The sequence below is a fragment of the Anabrus simplex genome, chromosome 2 (assembly GCF_040414725.1).
Source record: "Anabrus simplex isolate iqAnaSimp1 chromosome 2, ASM4041472v1, whole genome shotgun sequence".
NCBI lineage: Eukaryota > Metazoa > Arthropoda > Insecta > Orthoptera > Tettigoniidae > Anabrus > Anabrus simplex.
In genome coordinates this window covers 395294036-395320682 of record NC_090266.1, presented here as the reverse complement: position 1 = coordinate 395320682, position 26647 = coordinate 395294036, and the positions used below count along the sequence as shown (strand labels likewise).

General features: G+C 41.3%; 1 long non-coding RNA gene across 2 annotated transcripts; it reads right to left on the bottom strand.

Annotated features, from left to right (window-relative positions):
* On the bottom strand, positions 1-25554 carry LOC136862856 (uncharacterized). 2 transcript variants are annotated; one of them, XR_010859078.2, is made up of 3 exons: positions 25507-25554; positions 4236-4387; positions 1-194 (listed from the first exon to the last, which is right to left on the bottom strand). It is a non-coding gene; the product is annotated as an uncharacterized lncRNA (long non-coding RNA). The 2 variants fall into 2 exon arrangements; XR_010859079.2 differs by lacking the exon at positions 25507-25554 and adding an exon at positions 21299-21428.
* Positions 25555-26647: the final 1093 nt, after the last annotated feature.

The following is a 26647-nucleotide window of genomic DNA, read 5'->3' as shown; positions in this document are numbered from 1 at the left end:
CAGGAAAATATAAGAAGAAATGAATAAGATGCAACAACCTAAATTGTAGATTTCTTTCAAATTGAGGAGCACAAAACAAGGAAATTTTGCTTGATTCATAACAGTATTTGTACTGAGTATTTTTTCCATTTTCCTTTCTCTCTGGTACAGTTAATGCTCCTTTCCTTTCCAGTGTGAAACTGCCGTTTCTTCACCTGAAAAATAAGCAAGAAGAGAATTTAGCATTTCCATTATATCGACGACTAGTGGCATCACAGTGTTATTTCAGTGCCTTTGTATATTTTTGTATTTGAAATGGTTTCTCTGATTAAAAACAATGTTTCTAATCATTAACTAATGATAAATATTCCTCCACTAGTAATATAAGTACATTTTCTTTATCTCTGAAAGAATATGCTGTCTAAATTAAGAATAATTAGCACTGTGTTCATTTAGAATTTAAAAGAACGAGGACAAGGTAGAGTAGTGTAGATAGCTGCAGTAGCAGAAAATACAGCAACATATAGATCAACCAACACACAAATATTAAGAATATATACATGGACCAGTAGGTAGATTTCATATTATACAATTTTTCAAATTTAAAAACATCATCTCAATTTAAGGTAATGAGTGAGTGCCGGGCTGAGTGGCTCAGACGGTTGAGGCGCTGACCTTCTGACCCCAACTTGGCAGGTTCGATCCTGGCTCAGTCCGGTGGTATTAGAATGTGCTCAAATACGTCAGCCTCGTGTCGGTAGATTTACTGGCACGTAAGAGAACTCCTACGATACTAAATTCCGGCACCTCGGCGTCTCCGAAAACCGTAAAAGAGTAGTCAGTGGGACGTAAAACAAATAACATTATTACTATTATTATTATTATGAAGGTAATGAGTACCGGTATGCAAATCTTTGCGTTACTCCCCTTTACTACTCATCATTCCAGAGTTTATTAGAGCGACCTGCCACGACTGTTTTCGAATGAATTTTTAGTAATGCCTTAACAAGTAATTTATGACAATTAATGGTCACACATATCACAATATAGTTAATATGAAGGCCACGACAGCTCATTGACAATTTCGCTGTCTTCCCTCTAATTTGGTTAGGATATAAATTGCGGTGTATTTTTGTGCAACTGTTGTTTTCTTCAAGTATGATAGCAGATGTGCTACGTATGTTCTAAAACAACGGGTGCAGAGTCAGCATTTTCCCACGAGGTCATTGACCACTAGTTGAGTAGTAAGGCAATGTATATTCTAACGCGAGGTCATTGCCCCTAGTTGAGTAGTAAGACAATATAGGTTCTAAACCATTGAACGCGGAATAAAGTCATAAACTTGCGTATGAGAGCATGCCTCAACTCACAGACTCCATTGTAGGGGTCTAATTGGTCAGGGGATGATCTGGAGCGCTACTGACCCCCTAGGTGAGGTTATGACGACGTACGCATACGTACGAGGGTAATACTATCCCCACTGGCCAAACTGGAGTGTTTGTGACCGCTAGGTGAGGTTACGACGTCATAACCTTACGTACGAATGCAATCTAACCTCACGGGCCAATTTGGAGGAGCCAAATCGGATGGCCCCCCATTGAAGGAGCCCAGTCAGAAAATTCACGGAACCCTTTGGAGGAGCCGAATGGATCAGGGGCCCATGGAGGAGCCACGAATGGGTTAGGTGACCTGAAGATGAAGTTAAGATGTCAATATGACTTGTTAACCTAACCTTGCGCACGAACGCTAACCTAACCTCACTCACACAAGCTCCCCATGGAGGATTCCAATCGGTTATGTGACTGGTAGTTTAGGTTATGACGTGTTAACCTAACCTCGCTGAGGGAACGCTAACCTAACCCCAGAAGGGCTCCCCTTGGAGGAGCCGAACTAGTGAGGTGACATGTGGGGGTGGTTACATCGTGTGTTAACCAAACCTTGGCCACGAACGGTAACCTAAGCTCACACAGGCTCTTTGTCGTCTCCCCCTTGGAGTAGTGACGGAGCTGTGACGTAATCGGCACGGTGATTTAAAAATGCATGCTTATCTTTACACAACCGAACGCGCAGACCTTCTCCTGACAGAGCTGTGACGTCACAACGTGGGTTATTTGAAATGTGAACTGCTGGCCAAGGGTGCATGACGTTAAAACCTACGTGTGTCCATTCCTTGTCCCGTTTCTCTACGGTGTTGGGTTTGTGGTGAGATGAATCTGTTAAGATGTATTTTTTTTATAACCGATGTCCTTCCTGACGTCAACCTCATCAGGGTAGATAATAAGATGAAATGAATGACATGATATATCATAGTAGGAAGGGAGACGGTAAAAGCCGGTTGTGGCACATAGCCTTCTCCTGTCGAATAGCATCGAGAGGTGCTATCGCGAAGTGAGCGCTCACACTTAGGCTATGTGGACAATGGTCTCGAGACCGACCTGAATATTGGTGGAAGCACTGTCTGAGAAAGGACATAAGAGCAGCAGATGTTCACCCTGCAGACGCTGAAGAGCGGGCAAAATAGAGGGTGAAATACAAGAAGGCAGACCCCACATGAAATAGAAAGAGCACCAGGAAGAAGAAAGAGAAGTAGAATGAGGAGAAGAAGAGAGTTCGACTATCTCTTTACCACTCATGTAGCGGTAGTGAAGTACAGGGTTGGAACGTTCAGGCTGCGGAGGCGTGCCATGCACCTCCGACGGATAACTAATGAATAAATGGAGCTAAATGGTGCATCACTAAAATGAAGGTAATATTGGGAAACCGAAAATCCTAGAAGGACAGAAGGAAAGATTCTTTGAATTGGTTGAAGGAGACGAGAGCCATAAGTGCCTTCTTGTGGACGCTTGTAAAAGTGATACTGTTCGTAATGGCAACATCTGCCCCAACCGAAAGGATCTTATCTAAGGTAAGGCGGATAATTACGATGAAAATAATAATAGGTAAATTGCTAGAATACACTCAATCAATCAATCAATCAATCAATCAATCAATCAATCAATCAATCAATCAATCAATCAATCAATCAATCAATCAATCAATCAATCAAACAATACTGATCTGCATTTAGGGAAGTCTCCCAGGTGGCAGATTCCCTATCTGTTGTTTTCATAGCCTTTTCTTAAATGATTTCAAAGAAATTGGAAATTTATTGAACATCTCCCTTGGTAAGTTATTCCAGTCCCTATCTCCCCTTCCTATAAGTGAATATTTGCCCCAATTTGTCCTCTTGAATTCCAACTTTACCTTCATATTGTGATCTTTCCTACTTTTAAAGACCACACTCACACTTACTCGTCTACTAATGTCATTCCACGCCATCTCTCCGCTGACGGCTCGGAACATACCACATTAATGTTCTCTAAACGAATACAATTCCTTAAATTAATTAACATTATTTGTGATGAGAACTTTTTAAATAATTCAAGTTCCTAGTCACTCTCTAGTGGATGAACTGCAATACACGAATATTACTAAATTTAAATTGTGTGTGACAAATGCTTGTTTGTTATTTAAAGGTCATCGGCCCTGTGTGAAAAATATTGTATATTTCTTTAGGCTAACATACTTTCACAGGCCAGCTACCACAATATTTATTTGAGTTAATTTTCTAATTATATTTTCTGTGTGTAATATACAAAAACTACCAAAAAATTTCCCTTAATAAGTAAACTGTTTGATATTATAGAAACCTGCCCACGTGTTAATTATACTATATTATGACTGTTAAAAATTTTCTTTGCCATATTTGTCATAGGTTTAGTCACATTTTTGTACTTAAGCTGTGTTTGAGAATTTTAAAATATTTTCCGTGCGTAATTTATAAAAACTCATGAAAAGTGTCCGTAATATTATTTTCGACGTAATTAGGTAAACACATGTTTGATATTATGGAAACCTACCCACGTATTTATTGCACTACCTTGCTTTATTATATGAACCGAAGGAGAGATTCTAGGAAACAGCTTGAACAACCTGAACTGCCAAACGAATAGTACATTACGAACTCTATCCTTACAGTTAGTTTATGTCTCAACTCACAGAATGTACAGAAACATCCACATACTCTACACACTTCCAACAACTTGAGTGACCTGAACTGTTAAGGGACAAAGATTTATCGGCTTCTCCAAAAACTGGAAACAGTTCTTGGTGAACCTTAAAATAACTAATATCAATATAATTATTACTATTAATAGTAATTGTAGTGATAACTGTAGTAATTCAATATTAATATAGGCCACATTTTGTCTACTTACTCATCCAGATAGTTGTGCATCAGTCTATGCGCGATGAAGGCAGCGATGTTCATTAGAATGAGGGTATGGTACCACATGGCCTCCCTCACGTACTCACGTGCTTCTTCATGAGTACTTCGTTTAGAGGCTTCGTACATGACGTTGAAAACTATCTGTAATATAGTAAAATGTATCATTTAGCTGACATATACACAATTGAAGGAAATGAAATTTATAATTTTGGGGAGAAGGGAGCTAACAAACTACTGCATCAATATTAGCCTTTTCATTTTTATATGGGGAGCAGAGATTACCTTCATATCGGTTTGATTGATTGATTGATGGCTTAGGACAAATGGAAGATAAGGGATGGGAATTGAATGACTGATGATTCTTAAATATTAAACAGGGAGGACAATGCCTTCAGTAACATTTATACACAACTTTCTTCCATACTTCATTTACAGCTCATTCTGCTCTCATCTCTAGCTACCAATTTCAGGCTTTGCCCTTTCTTTAACTGTCAACATCTCGTCGCCATAAGACCAATCTGTGAAGGTGCGACGTAAAGCCACTAACAAAAAATTGTCTACTTCGGACTCTCTCTCAATTTTCTCTTTTTCATGCATTTCTTTCTGGTCATGGACGGATGCAACTTCAATAATAATAATAATAATAATAATAATAATAATAATAATAATAATAATAATAATAATGTAATTTGCTTTACGTCCCAATAACTACATTTTCGGAGACGCCGAGGTGCCGGAATGTAGTCCGCAGGAGTTCTTTTACGTGCCAGTAAATCTACCGACACGAGGATATGTATTTGAGCACCTTCAAATACCACTGGACTGAGCCAGGATCGAAACTGCCGAGATGGGGTCAGAAGGCCATCGCCTCAACCGTCTGAGCCACTCAGCCCGACAAATTCCACTTTCATGACACAGTTAGTGTTACTCTCTTCAGTCAAACAGGACCAGTCATCACATCATCTAGATATAGAGTACTGTGTCCTGCACTTGTTCTTCTAATTATTTTCTCCGTTCTAGGACATTTCGTACCACCGGACATTCCGTACCACTTGACCGGCTGATTACCTGCGAAGTGTCAGTTAAATTTTTAGGAGAGGGCATTCCGTACCACTTGAAAGAGAATGGAAGTATTACGAAGTAAAAACTATTTCCTAATGAATGTATTCATTTGTATATCCATTGTCCACTACTGGCGCAGAAGCCTCCGCACGGTGTGACCACTGCTGATGTTATCAATCAATACTGATCTGCATTTAGGGCAGTCGCCCAGGTGGCAGATTCCCTATCTGTTGTTTTTCTAGCCTTTTCTTAAATGATTTAAATGACATTGGAAAGTTATTGAACATCTCCCTTGGTAAGTTATTTCAATCCCTAACTCCCCTTCCTATAAATCAATATTTGCCTCAATCTGTCCTCATGTATTCCAACTTTATCTTCATATTGTGATCTTTCCTACTTTTAAAGACGCCACTCATACTTATTCGTCTACTAATGCCATTCGACACCATTTCTCCGCTGACAGCTCGGAACATACCACTCAGTCGAGCAGCTCGTCTCCTTTCTCCCAGTTCTACCCAGCCCAAGCTTTGTGTTGTATGTCCGGCACTCCCTTCTCGCTCCGTCAGCCAGCTGCACGCGCGCCTGTGTATCATTCTGCTAGCTTCGACGCGCAGCCCTCAGTGCGCGTGCCTGACCATCGAGTGTACTATAAATAGGAGCTCCCTGCCTGCTCAATTGCCCACTTGCCCGGTGTCCAGCTCCAGAATACACCCTACGTCGAGCACGGAGGCTACTCCTCTTGAAAATGTGCTTCGACCAGGTGGACTGAATTTCTGGCAGTACGAGGTCTCACCTCTGGTCACCGCTTCCTTTACCTGTTTCCGCTGCCTATGTTCCGTAATTCTTTTACAAGCCATTTTCATTCCCTAAGTTATGCAAGCTCCCTTAGTTTCGCTAGGTGGAATTTCTTCAATCAATTGAACTTGCTTTTTAGGAATTCAGGCACTTCAACAAACAAGGACTCTCAAAGACATTTATGTTAGTGTGCCAGATAGTTTTCGACTATCAACGTGTCAATTCACAAAGACTATCTTTTCAAGATAGAAGTGTATATAAAGACTGCAAACCTGTACATATTGTATAAAGACAAACTTTTCTCAAGATTCAATATTCCTTTTTGCTTCAAAATAAATTTCCGTTATTTATGTAAATATCATAAAGTGAAGCAATAAAAGTTGTGTTTTGTAAATTTCAACCTTGGTTACAACACAACTCTATGGCGACGAGGTAAAAACGCACCAACCTACAATTCTTCGACCCCAGTTGCCAACTCTATGGTGACGAGGTAACAAGCACCAAACTACACGTCATCAGCCCCAATCGCCAACTCTATAGCGACGAGGTAAACACGACACTACAATTCAACAGGCCCAGTTGTCAACTCTACGGCGACGTGCTAAACAACAACGACACTCCAACCAGTTCTGACACACAGCTTACCTTACTCATTCTTGCACGCATCTCGCAATGGCTACTGCGGAACAACTCGCTACGGTCTTCCAAGCCTTACAGCAGCAACAACAACAGTTTATGCAACAACAACAGGCCGCATTAATTCAGGCTATTCAAGCTATTTCTGTCTCTACACAGCCATCAGCTATTCCTCCGTTCTCTGCTTTTGATCCGGCTAAGGAAGAATGGTCAGTTTATTTAGCCCGTTTACAACAGCATTTCATCTGCCATTCTGTCACCGATGATCAACGCCGCCGCGCACTATTTCTTAGTTCGGTTGGCAATGCTACGTGTGAATTACTACGTAAATTAAGTCCGGAAGAACACTTATCTGAGGTACCCTTCACGCAGCTCTTGGCCCGTCTCACGGAACACTATGCCAAAGCTCCTCACATAGTGGCTGCTCGCTATAAATTTTTTCAGAGCAGAAAGCAACCCCATCAGACACATACTGAATGGATAACTGAATTGCGTGGTCTAGCTAAACCCTGCCAGTTCATCTGCTCCAAGGACGGTTGTGGTTCATCCTACACTGATTCTCTCATTCGGGACATGATAATTTTACATACTCCTGAAGACAAAATACGTTTTGACGCTGTCAAGCAGAGTAACCCTTCTTTAGAAGACGTCCAGCGTATTGCTACGGTTTATGAGCTTACTACCAAGACTGCCGCAGCCATAGCTTCTCCACACGAAGTCGCACAAGTCTCGCCTCAGGCCCGCAAGTCCTCTGCTACAGTGAACCGTACGGATAAGGCGCTCTCCACCAAGCATTCTCGCCAGGTTCCCTCTCGCAATGCTACACGGAAGCCCAATTCTAAAAGCACCTCGAAACTCCTGCCTTCCTGCCGAGGTTGTTTCAAGCATCATGAACGTCGTGACTGTCGTTTTTTCAAAGCTACTTGTGAACGATGTAATAAACTTGGACACATTAAGACTGTCTGTCAAAGTTCGCTCCGCCCTGCTAAGACTACTGCAGCGCGCCGGAAGCATATACAGCCCCGCCAAGACATGGAAGTTGATCAGATCGATCTTATTCTTCCCACAAAGGATTCTCACAAAATCATCATTCCTCTCTCATTTTCTGATCGATCTGTCGATTTTCAATTAGATACTGGATCACCTGTCTCTATTATTAACCTGACTACCTACCACGACTTAGGTTCACCTTCATGCTCTCCAGCTGACATCCAGCTCGTGACATTTAACAAGAATAAAATTGACATCAAAGGTCAAATCAAGCTTCAGGCTAGTTATAAAGGAATTCAGAAGGCCATTCCTCTTCTCGTAGTTAACAACTACACTGCATCAAACATTATGGGCATGGATCTATTTAACTTATTTGGTTTCCAGATACATGACAACATTAACGTCGTATCTGCATTGCATCCTACTTCTGACGTTACCGCTCTCCTAGCGCAGTTTCCTGAAGTCTTCGACTCTCAGCTCGGAACAGCCAAAGACTATACAGCTCACATACAGCTGAAATCCGGAGCTAAGCCTCGCTTCTTCAAAGCACGCCCAGTACCCCTAGCACTTCAAGACCAGGTCACGAAAGAATTAGAAAGATGGATACAAACTGGAATTGTTGTACCAGTGACTTCTAGTCAATGGGCTACTCCACTCGTGGTAATCAAGAAACCTGATGGTAATGTTCGCCTTTGTGGCGATTTTCGATCTACAGTCAACGCACAACTCGACACAGATATCTTTCCTATTCCACGTCCAGAAGACTTATTCCGTCGTCTCTCTGGTGGACAATTCTTCTCTCGAGTTGATCTTAAAGAAGCATATCTCCAGCTACTTTTAGACGAAGAATCTAAGAAATTTCTCACACTCAACACTCCTCTCGGACTGCTCCAGCTCCAGCGGCTCCCATTCGGTGTTTCATCCTCAGCGGCTATTTTTCAGCGCTATTTGGCTCAACTCACCGCCTCCATTCCCGGTTGTGCTAACTACCTGGATGATATTATTGTTACTGGAAAAGATCATCAGGAACATCTAACCAATCTACGCCTCCTTCTCCAGAAATTGAAAGACAATGGCCTACGAGCGAATCTCGCTAAATGTACCTTCTTTCAGCCTCAAGTTCACTACCTAGGACATATACTTGATAAGAATGGAATTCGTCCTAGTACACAGAATGTCTCAGCGATAGTAAACATGCCAGCACCTCAGAACCTCAAGCAGCTTCAGTCCTTCATAGGCAAAGCGAACTATTATAATAAGTTCATTCCACGCTTCGCTACAGTGGCAGCTCCATTAAACGCTCTACGTAAAAAAGGTGTTAAGTTTCAGTGGACTCCGCAATGCCAACAGGCATGGAAAACAATCAACAACGCCTTAATTCAAGCTATACAACTCACTCATTTTCAGCCTGCCAAGATCATCACGCTAGCTACTGACGCTTCAGACTACGGTGTCGGTGCCGTTCTCTCCCAGAAGGATCGTCATGGACAAGAACGCCCCATCGCCTTCGCTTCGAAAACACTTAATGACCATCAACGTCGATACTCACAGATAGAGAAAGAAGCTTTAGCCATCATCTTTGGTATTCGCCGTTTCAATGAATATCTCTATGGCAACCATTTCCTGATCATTACCGATCATAAGCCTCTCGTACACTTATTCCATCCTGGTAATAAGATCCCAGAGAATTCCCTCAGAAAGCTTCAAAGATGGTCCATGTTCCTTTCTGATTATTCCTATCAGATTGTATATCGAGCCACATCCCAGCATTGTAATGCTGATGCCCTTTCCCGCTTACCCGTTGGTCCTGATACTGCCTTCGATTCTCAAGAATCTGAATGTCTTCAGTTGGACATAGAACTTGAAGATACTGTATCCAGTTTTCCTATTGATGCTACCTGCATAGCTAAAGCTACGGATAAGGACAGTACACTTGCTACTGTACGTACTTACATCCGCAACGGTTGGCCTCTTCAGAGCACACTTCCTGCCCACCTGGCACCTTATCATCGTATGCAGCATCGTCTCACGACTCGTGCCGGAGTTGTATTACTAGAAGCAGGCACCATCTTCCGAGTGGTTATCCCACTTAGCCTCCAGAAACAAGTTCTCGGATTATTACACCAAAGCCATTGGGGTATCTCCAGAACAAAGCAACTCGCCCGTCAACACTGCTACTGGCCCGGTATTGATGCCGCCATCGAAAAGCTAATACGTCATTGTGAGCAATGTCAAACGAATCAGAACGCCCCGTCTTCTGATCTTGCTTCATGGCCTCCTGCTACTACTCCATGGGAACGAGTTCACATCGATTTCGCAGGTCCTTTCCTCAATTCCATGTGGTTAATAGTCATCGATTCACTGTCAAACTTTCCATATGTCGTGGATATGCATTCGACTACTACAACCGAAGCTACCATTCGTGCTCTCCAGAAAATCTTTACTACAGAAGGTTTACCGCAAGTACTCATTTCGGACAACGGACCTCAATTTACAGCTACTGCTTTTCAGAACTTTTGTACACATAATGGCATTCGTCATATCCTAGCACCACCTTTTCACCCTCAATCTAATGGTGAAGCTGAACGCTTCGTACAAACATTTAAAAGAAGTATGAAGAAAGCTGTCTCTTCAGGCTTAAATAAAGACCAAGCCTTGCTCCAACTCTTAAACAACTACAGAACTCTACCCGGCGCTGATAATATCACCCCTGCACAGAAGCTCCATGGACGACCTCACAGAACTTTGCTTTCTCTGTTACAGCCTCTTCTGGCCCAGCATAAGACATCACCAACGAAGTTCTCCCTCAACGACAAGGTCTACACCAGGACATTCAAATCCAACCCACTCTGGATACCTGGAGTCATCTGCAGATCTTTGGGTCATCGTCTATACGAGATACAGACTACGGAGAAACGTATCTGCCGCCATCAAGATCAGATACGTCTGCGCTACCGCCCATGTCCAGCTATTGATGCTATTGCTAAACCTGATAAATCTATTGCTGAACGCGCTTTAGATCATTTAATAACAATGGGTTCCTTTCAGGACGAGACAGCGCCACTCCGCCCAGTTCCAGCTCCGGACAATACAACAGAAACATCAGCAGCTCCGCCCCAGCATCGCAGTCGCCGCCAGCGCCGCCGCCGTTTCACGCCGTACCGGCGTATTTAGGAGGGGAGGGTGTTGTATGTCCGGCACTCCCTTCTCGCTCCGTCAGCCAGCTGCACGCGCGCCTGTGTATCATTCTGCTAGCTTCGACGCGCAGCCCTCAGTGCGCGTGCCTGACCATCGAGTGTACTATAAATAGGAGCTCCCTGCCTGCTCAATTGCCCACTTGCCCGGTGTCCAGCTCCAGAATACACCCTACGTCGAGCACGGAGGCTACTCCTCTTGAAAATGTGCTTCGACCAGGTGGACTGAATTTCTGGCAGTACGAGGTCTCACCTCTGGTCACCGCTTCCTTTACCTGTTTCCGCTGCCTATGTTCCGTAATTCTTTTACAAGCCATTTTCATTCCCTAAGTTATGCAAGCTCCCTTAGTTTCGCTAGGTGGAATTTCTTCAATCAATTGAACTTGCTTTTTAGGAATTCAGGCACTTCAACAAACAAGGACTCTCAAAGACATTTATGTTAGTGTGCCAGATAGTTTTCGACTATCAACGTGTCAATTCACAAAGACTATCTTTTCAAGATAGAAGTGTATATAAAGACTGCAAACCTGTACATATTGTATAAAGACAAACTTTTCTCAAGATTCAATATTCCTTTTTGCTTCAAAATAAATTTCCGTTATTTATGTAAATATCATAAAGTGAAGCAATAAAAGTTGTGTTTTGTAAATTTCAACCTTGGTTACAACACTTTGCAACATATTTGTAACGCTATTCTTTTGTCGGAAATCACCCAGAACAAATCCAGCTGCTTTTCTTTGATTTTTTCCAGTTCTTGAATCAAGTAATCCTGGTGAGGGTCACATACACTAGAACCATACTCTAGTTGGGGGTCTTACCAGAGACTTATGAGCCTTCTCCTTTACATCCTTACTACAACCCCTAAACATCCTCATAACCATGTGCATAGATCTGTACCCTTTATTTACAATCCCATTTATGCGATTACTCCAATGAAGATCTTTCCTTATATTAACACCCAGATACTTACAAAGATCCCCAAAAGGAACTTTCACCCCATCAACGCAGTAATTGAAACTGAGAGGACTTCCTGTTTGTGAAACCTTCCGTCGGGTGCAACTGACCTGATGGATGCATGTGTTAATTTTTATCTCGTATTCGCCATTCGCGGGGACCTTTCAGTAGTTTCCTGTTTGCACATAATCTTCAAGCCCATATCAGCCAGTTCGTCAGAATCTTTTACTTTACTTACTTGGTAATGAAATAATGCAGTAGTTTATAAATTTTCACAATAATAGTAAAATTATCCATCCTTGTGCTCGTCAGGCACATTGCGCCCAAACACGATGTAGGAATATATATTTCTATTGTATTGTTTTGTTTCACGTTTTATACTTCAAACAGTCGTCTTTCTTATGATGTTTACGTAAACATAAGTGATAAGTGTAGTTTCAACGGCAATTATTAAAATAACATAGAAGTTTCCTTCAGCAAATGTTGTAAATATGTTTATGCTCGATGATGCCAAAATATATATATTATATGCCAGAAAACTGAAGCTTATTGAGGCTCATTATAGTTCAAGTTTCATTATGATACAGGTTCTCCACCAATTTGAGTTCAGATCTTCATTATGATACAACTGCTTGACCAACTAGGCAAGGATAGCAAAATCAAACATGTCGGACACGCATATCAACATCAATGCACTTTCTCCTTCCAATATTCCACAACCAAAAGGCACATTCCCACAAATTCACTTCACCAACTGTACAATAAACAATTTGTGTTTGAAATAAAGCTGGGTTATGATAACCTTCTATCAAAGCTTTATGAAAGTCTCTGATCCACTCACGGGAAATCAATAACCCGCGCATGTGCTCTGCGCTGTGATCAGTAAACACAACTGCCAAGCGATATCTCGACAGAAATGTATGCATATTAAAAAATAGAGTTATAATTATCGTCGAGCATAAACAACCATATCACCCCGCCTATAATTGTAATTAAGACACACGTAATTAAGACACTTGCACGGTGAAAAAATATTACGTTGCTTACACCCATGCGTCCAAGGGACCCAAGTGTAAGTTTTTCTACCACGTATTGTATCAGGTTTTCAACATTTTCTGAAATTGCATGAGCTTTAACTTATCATTTTCAATGAAAATATACTTTTAATTGTCAGTTCCTCTTCTTCAATATTCTTCAAATCTACTTATTAAAAAAATAACAATTCCAAAAACACTCAAATTTTGCTTTATATTATTAATAGTTATGTGGTTCTATCAATAAAGAATAGGATTTACATATTTACCTACATAAGTTATTCCTCAAAATTGTCACATAAACACAGATTTGCAATGGGGAAAATATCTCTGTATCAGTCTGTTCTAATAAAGTTCATGCAAACAGTTATGGGTTCAAACCTTCAAAAACCGAGCGAGTTGGCTGTGCGGTTAGGAGCGCGCGGATGTGAGCTTGAATCCGGGAGATAGTGGGTTCGAATCCCACTGTCGGCATCCCTGAAGACGGTTTTTCGTGGTTTTCCACTTTCACACCAGGCAAATGCTGGGGCTGCACCTCAGTTAAGGCCACGGCCACTTCCTTCCAACTCCCAGGCCTTCCCCATCCCATCGTCGCCATAAAACCTATCTGTGTCGGTGCGACGTAAAGCCACTAGCAAAAAATAACTTTCAAAGAAGGAGAAAATTACTCTTTTAATCACCAAAAGGAAGCCTTGAGCCTTTATAATTCAGCACACTTCAAGCAAATGACAGTTCCTCAAGACCCGCACAGTGGAAACTGACACTTAGCACATGCACGACAAGCCTTCTTTCTCCTCGCTTTCACCAGTATTTGAATTACGTTCACTAGGCCATTTATGACAGCTGATGGCGGAGCTGTTGAGGATCCAACCAGCCTTCGGGCTGAGGACTAAACATACATACAATTTCAAACTCACTTTCTTTTTTTTTTTTTTTTTTTTTTTTTGCTATTTGCTTTACGTCGCACCGACACAGATATGTCTTATGGCGACGATGGGACAGGAAAGGCCTAGGAAGTGGAAGGAAGCGGCCGTGGCATTAATTAAGGTACAGCCCCGGCATTTGCCTGGTGTGAAAATGGGAAACCACGGAAAACCATCTTCAGGACTGCCGACAGTGGGGCTCGAACCCACTATCTCCCGATTACTGGATACTGGCTGCACTTAAGCGACTGCAGCTATCGAGCTCGGTAACTCACCTTCTGCGTCCGAAATATTGCTTAAATCTTTTTCTAACAATGCTCTCACATCATCACTGCATAGTGACATATTATTCCAAAAATAACGTTTTAGGGCACAAAAAAATTAGTCACTTTCCTTACACACATAGGTCCCAGAGACTCAAACGTTGCAATTACAGACAAAAGGAAACCTCAGCACGTCCGCACCTGCCAAGGTCATAAGGACGAACGGAAGGGAGATTACAGGGAGGGTAAGCGCAGTGCGGCCAACATGTGAAAATCTTCTTACAAAAGAAAACACTCGTGCGTCCCAGGGACACAGCCGTGTAAGTTCGTTCGTAATCTGCTTACCCTCCAGGGTTGGTTTTTCCCTCGGACTTCAGCGAGGGATCCCACTCCCACCGCCTGAGTGTCCTGGAGCTTCAGACTCTGGGTCGGGCGATACAACTGGGGAGGATGACCAGTGCCTCGCCCAGGCGGCCTCACCTGCTATGATGAACAGGGTTCTTGGCGGGGGATGGGAAGATTGAACGGGAGAGGCAAGGAAGAGGGGAGGAAGCGACCGTGGCCTTAAGTAGGTACCATCCTGGCATTTGCCTGGAGGAGAAGTGGGGAAACCACGGAAAACCACTTCCAGGATGGCTGAGCTGGGAATCGAACCCTCCTCTACTCAGTTGACCTCCCGAGTCTGAGTGAACCCCGTTCCAACCCTCGTACCACTTTTCAAATTTCGTGGCAGAGTCGGGAATCGAACCCGCGCCTTCGGGGGTGGCAGCTAATCACACTAACCACTACACCACAGTTGAGGACGCCGTGTATGTTACGGGTTATAAACATACTCGTGTCTTAATTATTGCCATTATAGGCCTGTTGCATAATGTACTATTGTGTGCCTGTCAGTCTATTTTCTGTCTCCGGTAATTAGCACCTAGACAAGTTCTTAATATAATTTATAGAAATCCATCAACATTCCCCGGGTACCCAGAAGAAGGGAAGTGGCAAATCCAATAACCGTGTCACCAAGTACTAATTACGCTATTGCTGATCCTAAATATATAAATAAATAAATTTTGCTAATTTCGGCATAAGCCTATGTAGAGGAGCTGGAGACTAATAAAGGGTGTTAGGTAGCTGACCTGTGGTGTAGTGGTTAGTGTGATTAGCTGCCACCCCCGGAGGCCCGGGTTCGATTCCCGGCTCTGCCACGAAATTTGAAAATTGGTACGAGGGCTGGAACGGGGTCCACTCAGCCTCGGGAGGTCAACTGAGTAGAGGTGGGTTCGATTCCCACCTCTGCCATCCTGGAAGTGGTTTTCCGTGGTTTCCCACTTCTCCTCCAGGCAAATGCCGGGATAGTACCCAACTTAAGGCCACGGGCGCTTCCTTCCCTCTTCCTTGCCTATCCCTTCCAATCTTCCCATCCCGCACCAAGGTCCCTGTTCAGCATAGCAGGAGAGGCCGCCTGGGCGAGGAACTGGTCATTCTCCCCAGCTGTAGTCTATCCCCCGACCCAATGTCCCAATGATACCTGAATTTAAACTATTCAATATTTCCAAGTGTTATAAACCAACCACAGCGGTTTCGGCGATTGGGAATTAAAAGTGCGGGGGCAAAAGAAATATACAAACAACAAACAGCGCCTTGGGGGTGCGTGGTTATATATATCAAAACTGAAGAAACAAGCTACAAACTTGCTTGTTGTTTTAAGGGGCCTAACATCGAAGGTCGTCGGCCCAGGTAAGTTTTTTGATGCTCTCTGAGCGAATTTCGACAGAGAGGTAAAGGTTGACAGTGTACCAATTTAAGTGTGGTAATAATAGTTTTTTTTTTTTTTTTTTAAGATTTTGATTCGATATTACACAATAAAACTTTCACCAAAGGAACGATATTACGCATTAATTACAATTAATAGAAGGACGGCGTTATTATACAATTACAATCACTTAGTATTTGACTACATACTAAGAAACCAAGATACACTAATATACAGAGACTGCCAGAGTGACAAATGCGCGCGGCAAGCGGATGAATCATACCTCAGTGTCCATGACCCTGCTTCTTTGAATTTTTCCGCAAGCACAAAACAAAACCCAACTGGTTTAAAGAGACTGAAAAAGTCCTAAAGACTAAAGACGAAAATAAAAGATTCCAAGACAAATCTACGTTAAAAACTATATCTAATATCTCAGAAGATGAGAGGAAATTAAGATCAGAAAAAATGAAGACATACTGGGCACTAAGGAAACAACAACACACAGAGAAATGATAGGTTCAGTGTACCCCAAAGAGGGTGCTACCCTTCCTCACAGTACATGCAAAGTCTCCACTATTTGCTGCGGCGCTATACAAATTGGTTAGCCGCGGCGAACGACATTTTTTGGGTATTTCCGCTAATAATTTTGTTAATAATTAAATAACATAAGTGATATTATTAGCTGAAAAGGCTTGTACAAATTGCTTTTTTAAATAATTCCTTTTATTCGTAGTTTCAGCCGGTTAAAATTCGAATATAAATGTAATATTTAGTCCAAAAAGTAGGGGGCCACTGCCCCCCTCGGCCCCCCTAATCGCCACTACTGAACCACAGAACCGATGATCTTCCTGGAACTATTCTATGCTGTCAACTTGATCTTATGATAAAATTCTCGCTAAAAATATAGAGCTGTGAGATTCTAGCACAAAGCACTTGCCGAAATTATATACCGTATACTAATATGCAAGAAAATCTGTGCATCTTGTGCAAGATACTCATTATCTGAAGACGTTGGTGTATTGGTGGTTGTAGAACAAACGAAGGTTGCTGATATGTTTTTAAAGCTGTATTGAGTAGTTCTATTGGTGTTGGCGGGTTACGTAAGTTTGCTTTACCTTACCTCGATTCTGGATAGGAGGAAATAGGAAATAATAATTCATTTTTTGTCTCAATATATGTAGTTTTTTGGTAGAATAAGTATAATGACGGCTTATTGTACGGAGTTTTACCTTTCGCAGCTTTTACATCCACTGACTACTAGACACCGCATTTGGTATAGCACATTAACATCCGTTCAGCCTATCGTGAAGGTAGCAATTTCTTTAACTACCGGTAATTAATGCGATAGACTTGGACATTATGTTAAGAAAATGTAAATAAATGTGATGTTTTAAATGTAAACTTTCACGTAAAATATTGTATTGAAAAGGTGGATATTAACTTTCCCATTTTTCTATTGTGTAAGAAAATGAGTTCGAAAGAGTACACGTGTCACAACATCTGCTTATTACCCACAACCATCTCTTGCTGAGCGGGTTAACCGTAATCTTCGACCTGCTTTTATCGCCTTTCATCATGGAGACCATTGTAGGTGGGATACTTCACTGCATGGGTTATCTTTCACGTCCAACTCGGATGTTCACGAGTCACACAAGTTTGCACCCACATCTCTTAAGTTTAAGTTCGTTCCTAACACGCCGTTATCTAATCTATGACCGGGCGAGTTGGCCGTGCGTGTAGAGGCGCGCGGCTGTGAGCTTGCATCCGGGGGATAGTAGGTTCGAATCCCACTATCGGCAGCCCTGAAAATGGTTTTCCGTGGTTTCCCATTTTCACCCCAGGCAAATGCTGGGGCTGTACCTTAATTAAGGCCACGGCCGCTTCCTTCCAACTCCTAGGCCTTTCCTATCCCATCGTCGCCATAAGACCTATCTGTGTCGGTGCGACGTAAAGCCCCTAGCAAAAATCTAATCTATGGTCAATCAATGAGATTTTGCCAGAGACAATAAACTTTGATAATATCAGCGATCTGTGGAGAAAGCTAAATGTAACCTTAAGGTTTCTCAGGGGAAGGTTAGAGAGATATATGCTCATGGACGGTGACCCACCAATTTAAAGGTTGGAGATCAAGTCATTGTGAAAAATATTCTTCCTACAGGCAAGCTTGCCCCCAGATTTCATGGAACGTGCATTATTCTGGATTTAATAACACCGGCCAACCTTTTAGTGAGCAATCCAGACACCGAACGAATTCTTAGGGTTCATCTGTCCAAAGTTAAACTTATATGACCTCTCTCTTTCAGTATAGGCCATCAAGGGATGGCGTCGCTAATTTAATTATATTTCTTTCCTTAGCTGCTTAGAATCTTAAGATTAACCCTTTACAGGGCAGAAGTCCGGGGGTATTACAAAAATTCTGAAACTTTGTAAACTGCCTCTCTACCGAGCTTGAAACACAATTCAATAAAAAAATCAGAAAAAAATGACGTGTAGGTAGGGTTAATGGGGTGGTAAATTATTATACCACTGCCCATTTAGATCAACCGACAACACAGGTGGGCAGTGGTATAATAATTTACCACCACACACACATTTTGTTACATCCAAAATACCGTGTGCTAACGCATAAATTAAATCAGATTTGATCATAAAATCATCAAAATTAAAAATTCTGCACACTGACAATATCAATATAACAAAATGCATATAATTAAAATACAGCTAAATAAAATATAGCAGTAATTCTAATGTCTTACTGACTCTCGTGGAAACGTCTAAAGCAACCTTATCACATGTTTTGCAAATCAGATTGTTACGCTTTTGCTTTTTCTTTGTGCTGCAATATGCACATCTGCGGTAAGTCCCAATCTCATGTTCTGGGCGTCCTGCCTTGGAGAAAATCTCTTAGTGGACGAGGTAGCTGCCGCTTCTGAAGAAGCATTGAAGATCTAACTTGCTGCACGAGTAAAATGTCCTCAGCCCCTAAATTACCTCTGGAAAGCAATTTCGTCAGAGTGATACTAGTTGCTCGATTTCCAGCTCCGTCAAGCATTTTCCCTCCATCTACAAATATAATTTATTATTATTATTATTATTATTATTATTATTATTATTATTATTATTATTATTATTATTATTATTATTATCCTTTCCCTGATACCGATAATTTACAGGATGGTGTATAAAAAAGCAAGCCGGACCCGTGGTGTAGGGGTAGCGTGCCTGCCTCTTACCCGGAGGGCCGGGTTCGATTCCCGGGCAGGTCAAAGATTTTTACTTGGACCTGAGGGCTGGTTCGAGGTCCACTCAGCCTACGTGATTAGAATTGAGGAGCTATCTGACGATGAGATAGCGGTCCCGGTCTAGAAAGCCATAACGGCCGAGAGGATTCGTCGTGCTGGCCTCACGACACCTCGTAATCTGCAGGCCTTTGGGCTGAGCAGCAGTCGGTTAGAAGGCCAAGGCCCCTCAAGGGCTGTAGTGCCATGGGGTTTGGTTTTTTTATTAAAATAACAACCCCACACAAACAATTTGTACGTGTCTCCATCACCGATTGAGGTTATGTGATAAATACGGCAGCTATAACAATATAACATGTTAGGCAAATGTAATTACTAATATGCAATACTGCTAACATAATATTTGAAGCTCCTGTAATAATGTTTTACACCGTCTCAGTTTGTATTTCTCATAAATGTTTCACAAAGCGGTTATACAAAGTAGCCTACAGCCTGTCCTTGGTTAGAAATCTCATGCATGCTTTCAGATATCTCATTATTTTCTCAAAGTTAAAAGCAATAGAACTGTATGAAAACATAATTCTGAAACTAAAACATATCAGTATTATTTGTAAACATGCCTCAGACTTCTGCATTTAGTATATGACTTCGTAATTCGGTTTCAACTTCACACAAACATATGCAGCCTCAATGTGTTTCCACCACACGGGCAGTGGTATACTATTTTACCACCTGTGGCGTTTTCTTTTTGTTCTGTTCCATTGTGAAGGAAGAGCAAACTAAATAGTGTGTATATATTGGTCCCAGTTTTTACTCCAAATATACAGTGGTAGAAATAAGCAGTACTGCAATTACTTTAGGAGATAATGGTGGTGGTAAATTACAGTATTATACCACTGCCCTATATACGGATTTGGAGGCCTTCTGCCCCTATTAACTGTGTAAAATTTTAAATGAATTTTTTTGGGATGCTACCTTTGTGAAAACCTTCCCTTCAGTATTTTTTTTTTTTTTCTCCTCATGTCTGCCATTACCATGCCCCAGCCTCCAAGCCTGTGCCTGGATTCCACACACCCCTCCTCGATGCCGCCCGCTTTAACTGCACCACAAAAATATAAAACTCTCTCCATAAAAACAGTCACTGTCCACTGTTGTAAACTTTCCCGTTCATTACAAAATACGCCTACATTTTAAATACAAGAACGTGGTAAGATAACAATAGACCGTGTGACTTCTAAACACTCATATACAAACGTTTAATGTTGGCGCGTAGATAAGCGCGTGTCAGCCATCTTGCTTCCTGTATCCTGACGTAAGATACCCTTAGAAAACACAACGCATACACTCATAGTGCTACTCTCTGTGGATGCCACGTGCTCCTACTCTTATATCCTAGCGCTACTGGTGACATGGAGTGTCACTACGAACGCGCATCAACAGGGTGCAGGAGTTGGCAGTACTCCACTCTAAACTCGTCTTTCACTTGTCACCGTTAACAAACACTCGAAACGGCATCGACAGATTCTTAACAACTGTTTTTAATTGAATACTGTGTTTTGAACAACAAGTAACACACTTTTGTAATTGCTTACCTTGTCTTTGAAATTTATTTATAAGGTTAAGACGAGTCATCCTCCACCGTAGCGCTTTCTTCAATGTTAAACTTTCACAAAATACGGAGTCGTACGAGCACACGCGAAGAAAGGAAGTGATTTTGCACGAAGTGGTAGATTATTTAATTTGACAGGTTAAGGAGAAAAAAAAAACAATTGTAGAGGGCGACTGGATGCAGTTGTAGGTTTAGAAAGAGGAAAGGGTACAGTAGAATAATACGGATTGAGTCAAAGGAATGGCAGAGGAAGCTTAAGGGTAGAGGTCGTTTAAATCATTTACCATCACTTGAATTCAATTAGCCTAACCCACATCAGCAAGTCTTCTTTAAAGTACGTAGGTGTTATTTTCTTACACACTAACATACATCACGAAAGGATTTTTGTCACATAATTAAGACTCATCATCAGTATTTAATGGTGATAAGTGAGTAATACGGCTGCGCTATCCCGTTTGGAAGGTAGACTATAGTGCGGCGTGTAATGTCAATATGCGTCGGAAAAGATCATCAATCGTTTAAGTTGACAAATGTTTAATAGGAAGTCAACCTGACATGATTAGAACAGAGAGAATTACATAAATACAGGCAGGATTGATGATTTACCTCCAATGGGCTTTCCACGAGTTGTTGATGTAGCCGACGGCCGTTGCGTGTGACTACCGACTAGGAGAAACTGCGAATTCATATTTACCACGTGGAAAAATAATCATTCCTGGCGGACACTGACTGTGAGTTGCGTTACTATGTAAGCTTAAACAGCAGACTGAATGACGCAAATGTTCACGCTTGATGGTCATGGAGCAGTCTTTCCCTTTCATCACAAGGTTGAGGTTACATCACGTGGAATAGATTGTTCAGCATAGACGGTATTTATCGTTGATCGGTGAATGCGCAATATGACAGTACATGATAAACATTAGCAATGCGAACGGAGAAAATCTTAGATACAGTGTACAGCGAACATAGCAAGGATGAACTGAATAATATTTTTGATGATTAGGTTAGCTCAGCCTATGCCTCCCACGGTTTTACAGGCCCTCACCATCCTACAATTTCTTGTGAACCCTTATCACTTGCATTATGCAGAATAATTCATTTTAACGACATCGACTAAGGCGTATATCGAGCATATATCGTAAATATCTTCCTTTACATCAGGGCCTCTCAGGGTGTATGCACTGTGCAAAAGACGACTTCGCTTGGTTGACCAGAGTGCAAACCCCCACTCCTCGATTTGGAGCAATAGCGATGTCTCTTTCTTTCCCCGCGCCTGTCTCGCTCGCTCCCCCTGTATCCCTCTTCCTCACTTGCTCCGTAGCGCTCCAAATCAGAGCCAAGTTGAGCCGAGCTTAGCCGAGTAGCCCAGAGACGAAACGTTGGTCCGAGCCGAGCCGAGCGGGACCGATGCACAGTGCACGGAGCTCTTGCGCCTCGATTTGCACGCGTGAAATTTTGGGCGTTTGAGAGGCCCTGCTTTACATTATCAAACTGGCCCGAATAGAGTTGCCTCGTTGCTAACTGGACATGAAACCCTTGCAAGTGCCTGAAATCGATTACAAATTGTTATTGGATGTTATAACACACCAATCAAGACGTATACAGTATGTTCCACTCATTAACTGAATGGTCAGCGTTGAGGCCTTCGGTTCAGAGGGTCCCGAGTTCGATTCCAGGCCGGGTCGGGAATTTTAATCGCCTCTGATTTATTCTTCTGGCACGGGGACAGGGTGTTTGTGTTTGCACCAACACTGCCCTCTTCACATTCAGCCAACACACTACACTACCAACCACCACAGAAACTCGCAATAGTGATTACAGGCGTCAGGAAGGGCATCCGGCTGTAAAAGAGGACCAAGTCCGCATGTGCGACACAGTTCGCACCCGCGACTCCACAGGTGTGAGAAAAGCTATAGAAAAAGAAATAGACGTATACAGTATCCCCAAGTAAAGTACTAACGAATTTCGCAATCAATAGCTTCATGGACTGGTTTATTGTGTACCAACAATACATTGTACATCAATAATGTTATTTGCTTTACGTCCCACTAACTACTGTTGTACGGTTTTCGGAGAAGCCGAGGTGCCGGAATTCAGTCCCGCAGTAAACCTACCGACAAGAGGCTGACGTATTTGAGCACCTTCAAATACCACCGGACTGAGCCAGGATCGAACCTGCCAAGTTGGGGTCAGAAGGCCAGCACGTCAACCCTCTAAGCCACTCAGCCCGGCACATTATACATCACCGCGAGGGACCGACTTTCCATATTCTGATGCTTCTGAGGAATCTGAGCATGGTGAAACCTAAAAATTCATTAATTTTGAGAAGAAACTCGTTCATTTATTTATAAGTGGATAATTGTGTGTCGTAGTAAGTAATCTTGAGACCACAACAACCAGTTCTATCGAATAGGTATGGACATCTTCTTGGAGATATTTTAAATTGTAATGCGGTTAGCAATATTACTGAATCATTCTTCAATATAAAGGCTTTTCCTCACTTTTCATGGAACGGAATGACTCAATCGTAACGAAATTCATGAAAGTTGTATAGCACACTCCAGTATTCCGGGAAGTGTTTAGTGACAAAGATCTCTATGTGGTCTGCAGAAGTGCTTAGCGCACAAAAACTAAAATCTGTCTACGGATGGATGGTGTTGGAATATTTCAGAGTTCTGTTCTGGGGATTATTTATTCAGCTACCCGTAAGTTGCTCATGGTTCAATAATTGTCCTGAAAGTGATTGCAAACATCAGCACACTAAAACTCTATATCCTTGTCCCGACAGAAACCACGTAAACTCATTAGTAGAGATAACCACCATTACGCAGGATTCCCCACAGTATTCTTACTCAAAGTAATACATGTTACTCGGTATATCAATCTTACTTCCAACAGACAAAAGATAATTCGTTACTTCCAGGAACCTGTGCACAAATATTTTTCAGGAAGGAACCATTCATAGATGTGTATGGGCTGAAAGAATTTTCCCCAGATATGTATGTCTAATAGCAGTTAAACAATGTGACTGAAATAATCATATAATCAAGGTAATTTTTATTTTATTTTACTCGTTTTCCTAATTCGATCAGAGATAATAGAAGAGTTCATATCTGATATCAATTATTACTCAATGAAATATACTTAGGCTATATCACTTGTTTGTTAGTTTTGTTCATTAAGTCGATGAACGTTTCGAGTAACAGGTTGAAAGACTGAAGAACTTCCCTTCGTTCAGGTTCTGATGTCTCGATATTCAGTTTCCATTAAATGTGAATATTTTTTAAGGAATGGGCTATAAATAGATTTATACTTTCTGATCAGAACTGTATGTCTTCCGAAATACGTGAATGCAGTTTCCTTCTTTTCTTATTACTATTCCTTCCATTACTATACTCTAAGAAATACAGTAAGACAATCATTGACAAATTAAACATTACTGTGGGAAAACTAGCCTGTAAACCAAAGTCCTTTTAACAGGTACTCTCGGCTAGAGATACACTGAACTGCCCATAGATGTCCCTTCGCCACAACGTACTTTTTTGTAGAACTTTTGTACTTTAATGATCACCACAGAGTTTAAAGCACATGAAACATTCTACACAATTTAAATCCATCCATAGCTATACACTGGAACAAAATCATACGGTGCATCTCTATACTGAGTGGTTGTGCCAGGAATTAATATGGCTGATTCTTATATTCACAAACTTAAGAAAATATATATACTGTATATCTTTTGCAAGTTTTCGGTGACGTGAGGATAGGAGAAGTCTGGGATTGGGGAGATAGCCGTCGTGGAACAGATTGGCGTGAATATGGAAAATCATGGAAAACCATCTTCTGGGCTGCTGATGTTGGGATTCAAAACTACCTCCTCCGGAATACACGCTAACGGCTACGTTACACTTACCACTCACTCGGTTTGGGAAAATGGTTTGAAGACCTGTATTTTTTGAAGATTCTAAGTTCTTTTACTGACTGATCATAGTTTGTGGAGTAGGTACCGGTATATCATGGGAATATTTCACAACAAAGGTTCCTTGATTAACAAAGAGAAAATACTTCTAGGTACAAAATACGCTAAACGTGCACACACAATATATCACACTGTCGTGAACTAAGGGTACCTCATTAAATAGGGAATATGCCATCGTGCAACTGCCCTAAATACAGACCATGGGTGGTTGACTGGTTGATCGGTTGATTGATTGAGGTTTATAAAAGAGAACAACACCTACTGTTAAGTTATTGATAAGTCTTTCCATAGTGAGCTTGCAGAGTATATATGATTAGGTTGTGGATGATTCATAGGTTCTTCCATTTGCTTCACCGGAATGGAATGCGCATCAAGCTACTAACTATATCTGTATGTAACAGAAATGTGGCATTTTAAAACTAACTCGAAGTACGTAATACAAAATACTGCAATCTTTGGACATAAGTAAGAAATACATAGACAAATCCAGACCACAGTAATTACTCTTGTGATTGTGAGTGCATAAAATATTATTGTACAGATATTAACACAGTCGTGAATGTCGAGATGTCATTATAATACAGCACATACAGACGAAATTTTTGAAACTACGAAGGCTTTCTTAAGACGATTTGATGTTACCAAGAAAGACAACGCCCTATCTGAAAGACAACACCCTCCTTCCATTGAGTTTAAAATACCGGTGGGGAATAGTTATGTTATCGATAAGCCACACAATATAATTTCTCCACAATGACATATTACGTAATTCAGATAATTCTCCATACGCTGAAACATAAAATAATTATAAAAAGCCACAATCAGATCAACTTACCACTGCAACTAACAGCAAGGAGGCAACCGACAGGTCCTTGGCATCCATGATGAATGACGAAGCAGGAGTGGGTTGTGACTACGCTAGTTACTAACTGAACACTATACATGTTCAATATTTACTGTACCTGAAATAATAATTGTCTGAGATTTTGTTCGTGTATTTTGTATTAAAAATCTTCATTTTCGGTAGCACATTGAAGAAGTGTTATTACCTTAGTAGTGATGTAATGGTGAATTAATTAGCGTATTTCACTGGTTCAAGTAGTAGAGACTGTATTTTACGTCACGGTACGAAAGCATTCCATTCTAGCGAAAGCTACCTTACTTATGAATTTAAAAACCTTAATGATGCCTTGGATGGAAGCAGTATTGAACTATAAATATATTCTGTCCCCCGAATGGACTGTAATATGTTTTAAATTTTGCATGGAATGCGCTGAGAATTTAAAGTGATCAAGCGGATTTTTACAACTTCTCTCGAATAAGATGGCACGTTCACCCTTTCCACGTCAAATTAATTGTATTATTATGTGAAAATAATTCCCAGTATAATGGAAGGTTCAAAATAAAGCGCACAAAGATTTGTTCGGAGTGTGGGTCGTAAGGGCGAACTCAAGAGCCCACACTTCGATACGCTGTCCCAACGTTCTTGTCTCTATGTCTTCGTATTTCACAAACTAAAACATGGAACAGTTTATTTGGTCATTTGAATCCCTATGTGGCCATTTAATGACCCCGCCCTAATGGTAGTGACCTCAAGCTGCTATTTTGATAATAAGATAATGGTAATTATTGTTCCAGTAATTCCTCTACATAATTATGAAAAAATTGTCACAGAACGTGAAAATAAATTCCGTCTTAAAATTGTGAAATACCGCTATATGACATGCCTACACTGGCATAAACTACTACTAATAAATACAGCAAGTAAGAAAATCACTGAAGATAAAAATTTCCTGTGAATGTAAATAATCTGTAAGTAACGGAGCTAGAATGGAAAATATTGTGTAATATAAAAGGAATCATGTTCCTGAGTGAATGGCTATGCTGATTAAATTTCGATATATTCAACTGAAATACCATTAATACAGTATATTCTTGGGATGGACTTTCGAGTGATGAAACCGTATAACATGTTC